Below are 10,451 nucleotides of genomic sequence, written 5' to 3'. Positions count from 1 at the left end.
TCTGTGGGAGTATAGATAGACATGATAGAATAGATAGATGATATAGATTGACATATAGATATAAATATACAGTAGATAGAACATCACCTACAGAGAAAACTCCATCCAGTATACAGTTTTAGGCCTATTCTACTCAACCAACCTCTATATACAATCCATTGTAAGTTGACTGAACTAAATTCTACAAATATTTTCTTTACTTCTAAGAACACCTGTGTCTATTTAAATAGCACACTAGGCCTATACAGTCCTGTCAAGGATGCTGTAATCTGTGCAGTTGATGTGATCAAAGTTTGACACCATCTCTGTCATTAAAACTGGGTCATTGAGTGGTGCCTGTGCAGTGCATGGCAAGTAAGTAATATCCTGCAATATCTAATCAAATGGACCTGGGGAAGAATGTGCAGCAGGTTTCAATGTAGGCCTAATGGTTATAATAGGATTTCAAGGGGAATAGTTTGTAACGGGTACCCAGTCAATAGCGATAGATAGGCGACATTGCAAATACAAATACATTATTTCATTTTGACGATACAAAAGCCCCATCGCAAGGCGTTTTGAGTGTCGCTCTGTGCAACAACATTGGCCATATTCAGCACCATCCTCCTGCCTTTGTGAGTGACTGTCTCTTTAAGGAAATACACTTGCAGCCATTTTCTGCTCTTTGTGTGGGGTGGATTATTCGGCTGTGCGCTGAGAGAAACGAGAGCATCAATCGGGGAATAGGCCAGAAAAACTTCAATAAAACACAGGATTTTCGTCGCACAGTGAGACATTGTCCGCCCTAATTATCCTGGACGGACATGCAAGTTGCAGGTATGTGCAAAATGTAAATATGTTGCCAGCGCACGGCAAAGATGTGCGGGTAGCCGAAACTCCCTTCTCGACCGGAGGCTGTGATAGATGCACAGAACCTGCGGTGTTTCTCTTATCTTGCATGGTGCACCATCACTGTACCTTTTGAAGCAATTCACCTATTTTATTCTCCCATTTTTAAAACATTGATAACAAATAAACACATCGGATTCTATCATTCATTCATTTTTGCGCTCGTTTGCCTCTTCACTTATTCGGTGATATGAATGAACCACCCCGTTATTCCAGGCAGTGTATTGATAGCATCATACTCCGACAGATGGGTGGGGTGAACGAGGTTTTGCGTGTGGCACTGTCTGTAGGGAAGTATTTGTGCATGAAAATAGGCTACGGGTGATATGAATATCACACAATGCATTTTGTCTTATAATAAAACAATGATATACAATTATATTATGTTATCGTGAAATGTTCCGAGAGATACATTGGTTACAACTAGTGGAGATTAGTTCTCTAACGTGTAGTCTACCCTTCGACTAAATTCTTTATAGTTTTGATTGTTTTCTAATAGCCCACTTAAACTCCTATCAGCAATTCGTTACAATATATCCGTTCAGCGTCACCTCGTTAACAAAAGGCAGGTTTACAAATATCAATGTAGCCACATTTTCATTGTAAGATGCGTCCTTCCAACCCAGGCCTCATGATGCCGTTCGAGACTGATGCCCGGACGACATGTTCATCCACTTCCGTTATGTAGGCAATGGATTCTCCAACCTTTAAATTAATGATTTTTTTCCACACTCAAATAATTAATAACCATTTGACTTTATTCGACTGTAACACTTGAAAGATGTGTTTATTTGGATCCCCATTAGCTTTTGCAGAAGCAGCAGCTACTTTTTCTGGGGTCTGCAAAAAACACAGAACATGACAGGTAACAAAACACTGATACACTGATAGACAAGGACAGTCACAACCATTCACAACCCCGCCGTTCCATAAGTTGTGGTTTAATCCATTTTTTAAAGCTAATTTTGCTGTTTGCTTGAGTAATTGGAGATGGCTGGGAGTTTCATGTGATCATGGCTCTTTAAAACTGTGCGTTGCTGTGAATTCGTTTTGGAGTAGCGGACTGTGAAGAGACCTCTGGTGGCATATCTTGTGGCATATTTATGGGTGTTTGAGCAGAATGTTATTTGATTTTGTAGTCAATCTGGAATATTCATCACAGTAATATTTCTCATAAAAACTACAAGAGAATCAGTTCATCTCTCATCGACCCTCAACCAGGAAAGACTGGCATTCTATCCATTATACTCCATTCCATCCATTATACTCCATTCCATCCATTATACTCCATTCCATCCATTATACTCCATTCCATCCATTATACTCCATTCCATCCATTATACTCCATTCCATCCATTATACTCCATTCCATCCATTATACTCCATTCCATCCATTATACTCCATTCCATCCATTATACTCCATTCCATCCATTATACTCCATTCCAGCCATTATACTCCATTCCATCCATTATACTCCATTCCATCCATTATACTCCATTCCATCCATTATACTCCATTCCATCCATTGTACTCCATTCCATCCATTATACTCCATTCCATCCATTATACTCCATTCCATCCATTATCCTCCATTCCATCCATTATCCTCCATTCCATCCATTATCCTCCATTCCATCCATTATCCTCCATTCCATCCATTATACTCCATTCCATCCATTATACTCCATTCCATCCATTATACTCCATTCCATCCATTATACTCCATTCCATCCATTATACTCCATTCCATCCATTATCCATTCCATCCATTATCCTCCATTCCATCCATTATACTCCATTCCATCCATTGTACTCCATTCCATCCATTGTACTCCATTCCATCCATTGTACTCCATTCCATCCATTATATTCCATCCATTATCCTCCATTCCATCCATTATACTCCATTCCATCCATTGTACTCCATTCCATCCATTGTATTCCATTCCATCCATTGTACTCCATTCCATCCATTATACTCCATTCCATCCATTATCCTCCATTCGATCCATTATCCTCCATTCCATCCATTATACTCGATTCCATCCATTATACTCCATTCCATCCATTGTACTCCATTCCATCCATTGTACTCCATTCCATCCATTATACTCCATTCCATCCATTATACTCCATTCCATCCATTGTACTCCATTCCATCCATTATACTCCATTCCATCCATTATACTCCATTCCATCCATTATACTCCATTCCATCTATTGTACTCCATTCATTTACATTTACATTTACATTTAAGTCATTTATTCCATCTCTTATCCCTCCATTACAAATTGGTGAATTCACCTTCTGACATCCAGTGGAACAGCCACTTTACAATAGTGCATCATCCAAATCATTTAAGGGGAGGGGGTGAGAAGGATTACTTATCCTATCCTAGGTATTCCTTGAAGAGGTGGGGTTTCAGGTGTCTCCGGAAGGTGGTGATTGACTCTGCTGTCCTCGTCGTGAGGGAGTTTGTTCCACCATTGGGGGGCCATTCCATCGAACAGTTTTGACTGGGCTGAGCGGGAACTCCACTTCCTCAGTGGTAGGGAGGCGAGCAGGCCAGAGGTGGATGAACACAGTGCCCTTGTTTGGGTGTAGGGCCTGATCAGAGCCTGGATTACTGCGGTCCATTCCCTCACAGCTCCGTAGGCAAGCACCATGGTCTTGTAGCGGATGTAGCTTCAACTGGAAGCCAGTGGTGAGATTGGAGGAGCGGGGTGACGTCCAGAACTTGGGAAGGTTGAACACCAGATCGGGCTGCGGCGTTCTGGATGAGTTGTAGGGGTTTAATGGCACAGGCAGGGAGCCCAGCCAACAGCGATTGCAGTAATCCAGACGGGAGATGACAAGTGCCTGGATTAGGACCTGCGCCGCTTCCTGTGTGAGGCAGGGGTCCACTCTGCGGATGTTGTAGAGCATGAACCTACAGGAATTCCATCCATGATGTTGGTTGAGAACGACAGGGTGTTGTCCAGGATCACGCCAAGGTTCTTAGCGCTCTGGGAGGAGGACACAATGGAGTTGTCAACTCGTGATTCGAGATCATGGAACGGGCAGTCCTTCCCCGGGAGGAAGAGCAGCTCCGTCTTGCCCAGGTTCATTGAGGTGGTGATCCGTCATCCACACTGATATGACTGCCAGACATGCAGAGATGCCATTCCACCTGGTCATCAGAAGGGGATTCCATCCATTATCCTCCATTCCATCAATGATAGGAGAGACCATGTGAGGTTATGACAGATTCCAAGTGACTTGGTGTATAGCGAGAATAGGAGAGGGCCTAGAACAGAGCCCTGGGGGACACCAGTGGTGAGAGCGTGGTGAGGAGACAGATTCTCTCCATTCCACCTATTATATTCCACCTGTAGGTAGGATGCAATCCATTAGCGTCCATTCCATCCATTATACTCCAGGGTGGAGAGGAGGATCTGATGGTTCATCCATTGTACTCCATTCCATCCAGGTTAGAAGGATCCATTCCAGAGGATTAGACTCCATTCCATCCATTGGAGCGCCTCCATTGATACATTATAGAGCAGTCTCAGTTGAATGACTAGTCTTGAAACCTGACTGATTTGGATCAAGAAGGTCATTCCATCCAGATACTCCATTCCATCCACTCCATTCCATCCATTGTCCATTCCATCCATTGTACTCCATTCCATCCATTATATTCCATCCATCTATTGTACTCCATTCCATCCATTGTACTCCATTCCATCTATTGTACTCCATTCCATCTATTGTACTCCATTCCATCCATTATACTCCATTCCATCCATTGTACTCCATTCCATCCATTATCCTCCATTCCATCCATTATACTCCATTCCATCCATTGTACTCCATTCCATCCATTATACTCCATTCCATCCATTATACTCCATTCCATCCATTATACTCCATTCCATCCATTATACTCCATTCCATCCATTATACTCCATTCCATCCATTATACTCCATTCCATCCATTGTACTCCATTCCATCCATTGTACTCCATTCCATCCATTGTACTCCATTCCATCCATTGTACACCATTCCATCCATTATACTCCATTCCATCTATTATACTCCATTCCATCTATTGTACTCCATTCCATCTATTGTACTCCATTCCATCTATTATACTCCATTCCATCTATTGTACTCCATTCCATCCATTGTACTCCATTCCATCTATTATACTCCATTCCATCATTGTACTCCATTCCATCTATTGTACTCCATTCCATCCATTATTATGAGCCGTTCTCCCCTCAGCAGCCTCCACTGATGGTCAGTTAAGGGCAAGGCGTGCTGCTCTGTTTTGAGACAGCTGCTGCTTTTCTAGGTCATTCTTTGCCGTACTTGACCATATTACGAGACAATAATCAAGATGGGACAAGATCAGAGCCTGAACAACTAGTACAGTTAATTTTTGTATCAAAAAGTATCATCTTCACAACAACTTTACCAATATGATTTGGCCATGATATTTGACCATCCAATGTTATACCTAGGAGTTTAGCTTGCTAACTTTCTCAATGGTCACCCTTTATGTACAACTCCAGTTGAGGTTTAGGTCTTAGAGAATGTTTTGAACCAAATACAATGCTTTTAGTTTTAGGTCTATTTTTGACCAGTTTATTATTAATCACCTATTCTGATACTGACTGTAACTCCTTATTTAGAATGTCAGTGATCTCTGGCTTTGCGCGCTGACATGTAGTGTGGAATAATTCGCATACATAGTCATTAAACACTCAGCAAAAAAAGAAACGTCCCTTTTTTAGCACCCTGTCTTTCAATGATAATTCGTAAAAATCCAAATAACTTCACAGACCTTCATTGTAAAGGGTTTAAACACTTCCCATACTTATTCAATGAACCATACACAATTAATGAACGTGTGGAACAGTCGTTAAGACACAAACAGCTTACAGACAGTAGGCAATTAAGGTCACAGTTAGGACACTAAAGAGGCCTTTCTACTGACTCTGAAAAACACCAGATGAACGATGCCCCGGGTCCTTGCTCATCTGAGTGAACGTGCCATAGTCATGCTGCAAGGAGGCCTGAGGACTGCAGATGTGGCCAGGGCAATAAATTGCAATGTCTGTACTGTGAGACACCTAAAACAGCGCTACAGTGAGACAGGACAGACAGCTGATCGTTCTCGTAGTGGCAGACCACGTATAACAACACCTGCATAAGATCGGTACATCCGAACATCACACCTGCGAGACAGGTACAGGATGGCAACAACAACTGCCCGAGTTACACCAGGAACGCACAATCCCTACATCAGTGCTCAGACTGTCCACAATAGGCTGAGAGAGGCTGGACTGAGGGCTTGTAGGGCTGTTGTGAGGCAGGTCCTCACCAGACATCACCGGCAACAACATCACCTTTTGGCACAAGCCCACCGTCGTTGGACCAGACAGGACTGGCGAAAAGTGCTCTTCACTGACGAGTCACGGTTTTGTCTCACCAGGGGTGATGGTCGGATTTGCGTTTATCGTCGAAGAAATGAGCGTTACACTGAGGCCTGTACTCTGGAGCGGGATCTATTTGGAGGTGGAGGGTCTGTCATGGTCTGGGGTGGTGTGTCACAGCATCATTGGACTGAGCTTGTTGTTATTGCAGGTAATCTCAACGCTGTGCATTACAGGGAAGACTTCCTCCTCCCTCATGTGGTACCCTTTCTGATGACTGCCTTGCCTGGTTCACCAACTACTTTTCAGACAGAGTTCAGTGTGTCAAATCGGAGGTCATGCTGTCCTGTCCTTTGGCAGTCTCTATGGGGGTGCCACAGGGTTCAATTCTCGGGCCGACTCTTCTCTCTGTATATATCAATGATGTTGCTCTTGCTGCGGGCGATTCCCTGATCCACCTCTACGCAGACGACACCATTCTGTATACTTCCGGCCTGTCCTTGGACACTGTGCTATCTAAGCTCCAAACGAGCTTCAATGCCATACAACACTCTTTCCATGGCCTCCAACTGCTCTTAAACGCTAGTAAAAACCAAATGCATGCTTTTCAACCGTTCGCTGCCTGCACCAGCACGCCCGACTAGCATCACCACCCTGGATGGTTCCGACCTAGAATATGTGGACATCTATAAGTACCTAGGTGTCTGGCTAGACTGTAAACTCTCCTTCCAGACTCATATCAAACATCTCCAATCGAAAATCTAATTTAGAGTCGGCTTTCTATTCCGCAACAAAGCCTCCTTCACTCACGCCGCCAAACTTACCCTTGTAAAATTGACTATCCTACCGATCCTCGACTTCGGCGATGTCATCTACAAAATAGCTTCCAATACTCTACTCAGCAAACTGGATGCAGTTTATCACAGTGTCATCCGTTTTGTTACTAAAGCACCTTATTCCACCCACCACTGAGACCTGTATGCTCTAGTTGACTGGCCCTCGCTACATATTCGTCTCCAGACCCACTGGCTCCAGGTAATCTACAAGTCCATGCTAGGTAAAGCTCCGCCTTATCTCAGTTCACTGGTCACGATGGCAACACTCACCTGCAGCACACGCTCCAGCAGGTGTATCTCACTGATCATCCCTAAAGCCAACACCTCATTTGGCCGCCTTTCGTTCCAGTTCTCTGCTGCCTGTGACTGGAACGAATTGCAAAAATCGCTGAAGTTGGAGACTTTTATCTCCCTCACCAACTTCAAACATCTGCTATCTGAGCAGCTGAACAATCGCTGCAGCTGTACATAGTCTATCGGTAAATAGCCCACCCAATTTTACCTACCTCATCCCCATACTGTTTATATTTATTTACTTTTCTGCTCTTTTGCACACCAATATCTCTACCTGTACATGACTATCTGATCATTTATCACTCCAGTGTTAATCTGCAAAATTGTAATTATTCGCCTACCTCCTCATGCCTTTTGCAAACAATGTATATAGACACTCTTTTTTTTCTACTGTGTTATTGACTTGTTAATTGTTTACTCCATGTGTAACTCTGTGTTGCCTGTTCACACTGCTATGCTTTATCTTGGCCAGGTCGCAGTTGCAAATGAGAACTTTTTCTCAACTAGCCTACCTGGTGAAAATAAATAAATATATATAACAAATAAAAAGTCTCATCCTGACCCTCCAGCATGACAAAGCCACCAGCCATCTGCTCGTTCTGTGTGTGAATTCCTGCAAGACAGGAATGTCAGTGTTCTGCCGTGGCCAGTGAGGAGCCCGGATCTCAGATCCATTGAGCATGTCTGGGACCTGTTGGATCGGGGAGTGAGGGCTAGGGCCATTCCCCCCAGAAATGTCTGGGAACTTGCATGTGCCTTGATGGAAGAGTGGGTTAACATCTCACAGCAAGAACTGGCAAATCTGGTGCAGTCCATGAGGAGGAGATGCACTGCAGTACTTAATGCAGCTGGTGGCCTTTTGATTTTGCCCCCCCCCCTTTGTTCAGGGACACATTATTCCATTTCTGTTAGTCACATGTCTGTGGAACTTGTTCAGTTTGTCTCAGTTGTTCAATCTTGTTATGTTCATACAAATATTTCCACATGTTAAGTTTGCTGAAAATAAACACAGTTGGCAGTGAGAGGATGTTTCTTTTTTTGAGTTTAGCTTCGTGTAAGATCAGTGGCAAATCAATTGTAAAAAATAGAGCGTGACGGCCTGCGGGAGACCGCACAAACACATGTCTGATGATGGAGAAGCTTCCATTGAAGAACATTCTCTGGGTTCTATTGGATAAGTAACTCTCCAGACATGCGATGGCAGGTGATGTAAAGCCTTAGAAAGTTTGTTTTTTCATTCATTTATGATCAATAACATCAAAGGCTGCACTGAAATCTAATTATCCATTTATCTTAACCAATCATTAGTCATCTGAGTCAGTGCAGTACAAGTTGAGTGCCCTTCTCTATATGTATGCTGAAAGTCAGTAGTTCACTTGTTCTCTGAAAAATAGCATTGTATTTGCTCGAACACAATCCTCTCCATCAGTTTACTCAGAACAGGTAGCAAACTGAATAGATGGCTGATAGTCAGCAAAGAGAGCTTTACTATTTTTAGGCAGTGGAATTAACGTTAGTGAAAATAAGATTGATTCAAGTGGATGTCACAGATCCAACACTATTGGTAGAAAATAGACATCTCTGTTACCATCACACACATTATCAAGCATTGCACACTTGTTATCCAAATACTTACTGTTAGCGCTTAGCAGCACCGTTAGCGCTTAGCAGCACGGTTAGCACTTAGCAGCACCGTTAGCACTTAGCAGCACCGTTAGCACTTAGAAGCAGCGTTAGCACTTAGCAGCACTGTTAGCATTTGGTGGCCTATAGCAGCACCCCAAAATAAGAGGCTTTAGATAAGGTAGGTTAATATGAAACCGCAACATTTCAACAGACATGAGATCCTCTCTAAGCTTTACAGGAATATGTATGAACATATACAGAAACACCTCCCCCATAGGCATTCTTGTTTTTTCTATAAACGTTATCACTGTATTGCTACTGCTGTATCATCAAAGGAATGATCTAAGTGAGCTTCGGAGATGTCCAGTATATCAATGTTATCTGATGTTAGCGAGTTATTGGTTTCATGAACCTTATTTCTAAGGCTACATATATTAATATGGGCTATTTTAATCCCTTTCCTGCGTAGATTATCAGAGACTGTGTGTATGTTGAAGGAATGTGTCTGTATTGGATCAACCGATTCCGAAACCAATTGTGTGTGTAGTTATTACACTTGCTTGCTGTGTTAATGTAGGCCAGACATTCTCACCCCCTGTCTCCAGTCCTAATGGTTTATTCTCTCTCGGTTCTTGAACAATTCCTTGATCAATTGAGCACTGATTGGTGATTGCATGGCCAGTTATCAAGAACCACCACCACCTTGAATCCCAACCATATAACTAGTAGTCTACACACTACACTACACTACCACAGAGTTGATTGACACCTGAGTCAAGGTGCCTAAAAACAGCCTACTAGGCAACAATATTCCATGGCACTCTCTATTCTCTCAACCTGCTATTAGGCATGGTCGTCATTCTGAGATTTGTGACATCATGAGGGAGTTACTATGGTTTGAACACACAGTCCAAACCATAATCTCTCCCTGAATATGAGTTCCACAGTCTGTGTTCCACCATGTCACTCATAAACAGACCCTGTATTTTCCGTGTGTGTGGCGAGGATGGTAGCCCAGGGGGGAACCCATTGAGTGGTGTGACCCGGACATGACACACTTCATTTTCTCTCTCCATTCTATCTCTCCCTCTCCTTTTTCTCTCTCTTTCTATCTCTCTCTTTCTATCTCTCTCTCTCCTTTCTATCTCTCCCTCTCTCCTTTCTATCTCTCCCTCTCTCCTTTCTATCTCCCTCTCTCTCCATTCTATCTCTCTCTCTCCTTTCTCTCTCTCCCTCTCTCCTTTCTATCTCCCTCTCTCTCCATTCTATCTCTCTCTCTCCTTTCTCTCTCTCCTTTCTATCTCTCTCTCTCCTTTCTATCTCCCTCTCTCTCTCTCCTTTCTCTCTCTCTCCATTCTCTCTCTCTCCTTTCTCTCTCTCCTT

The 10,451-nt window shown here is 43.1% G+C and overlaps 1 protein-coding gene across 1 annotated transcript in view; it reads left to right on the top strand.

The window, feature by feature from the left end:
- Nucleotides 1-655: 655 nt before the first annotated feature.
- The window catches only part of LOC135544955 (cytoplasmic FMR1-interacting protein 2-like), a 29,140-nt gene continuing 19,344 nt past the window's right edge, over nucleotides 656-10,451 (top strand). The window contains exon 1 of the mRNA XM_064972643.1: nucleotides 656-816. The gene's annotated coding sequence lies outside the window, so the exon portion shown is untranslated. The remainder of the gene's footprint in view (nucleotides 817-10,451) is intronic.

This window comes from Oncorhynchus masou, chromosome 9 (assembly GCF_036934945.1).
Source record: "Oncorhynchus masou masou isolate Uvic2021 chromosome 9, UVic_Omas_1.1, whole genome shotgun sequence".
Taxonomy (NCBI): Eukaryota; Metazoa; Chordata; class Actinopteri; order Salmoniformes; family Salmonidae; genus Oncorhynchus; species Oncorhynchus masou.
The sequence above is the reverse complement of the archived record's forward strand: the minus strand, read 5'-3'. Positions and strand labels throughout refer to the sequence as shown.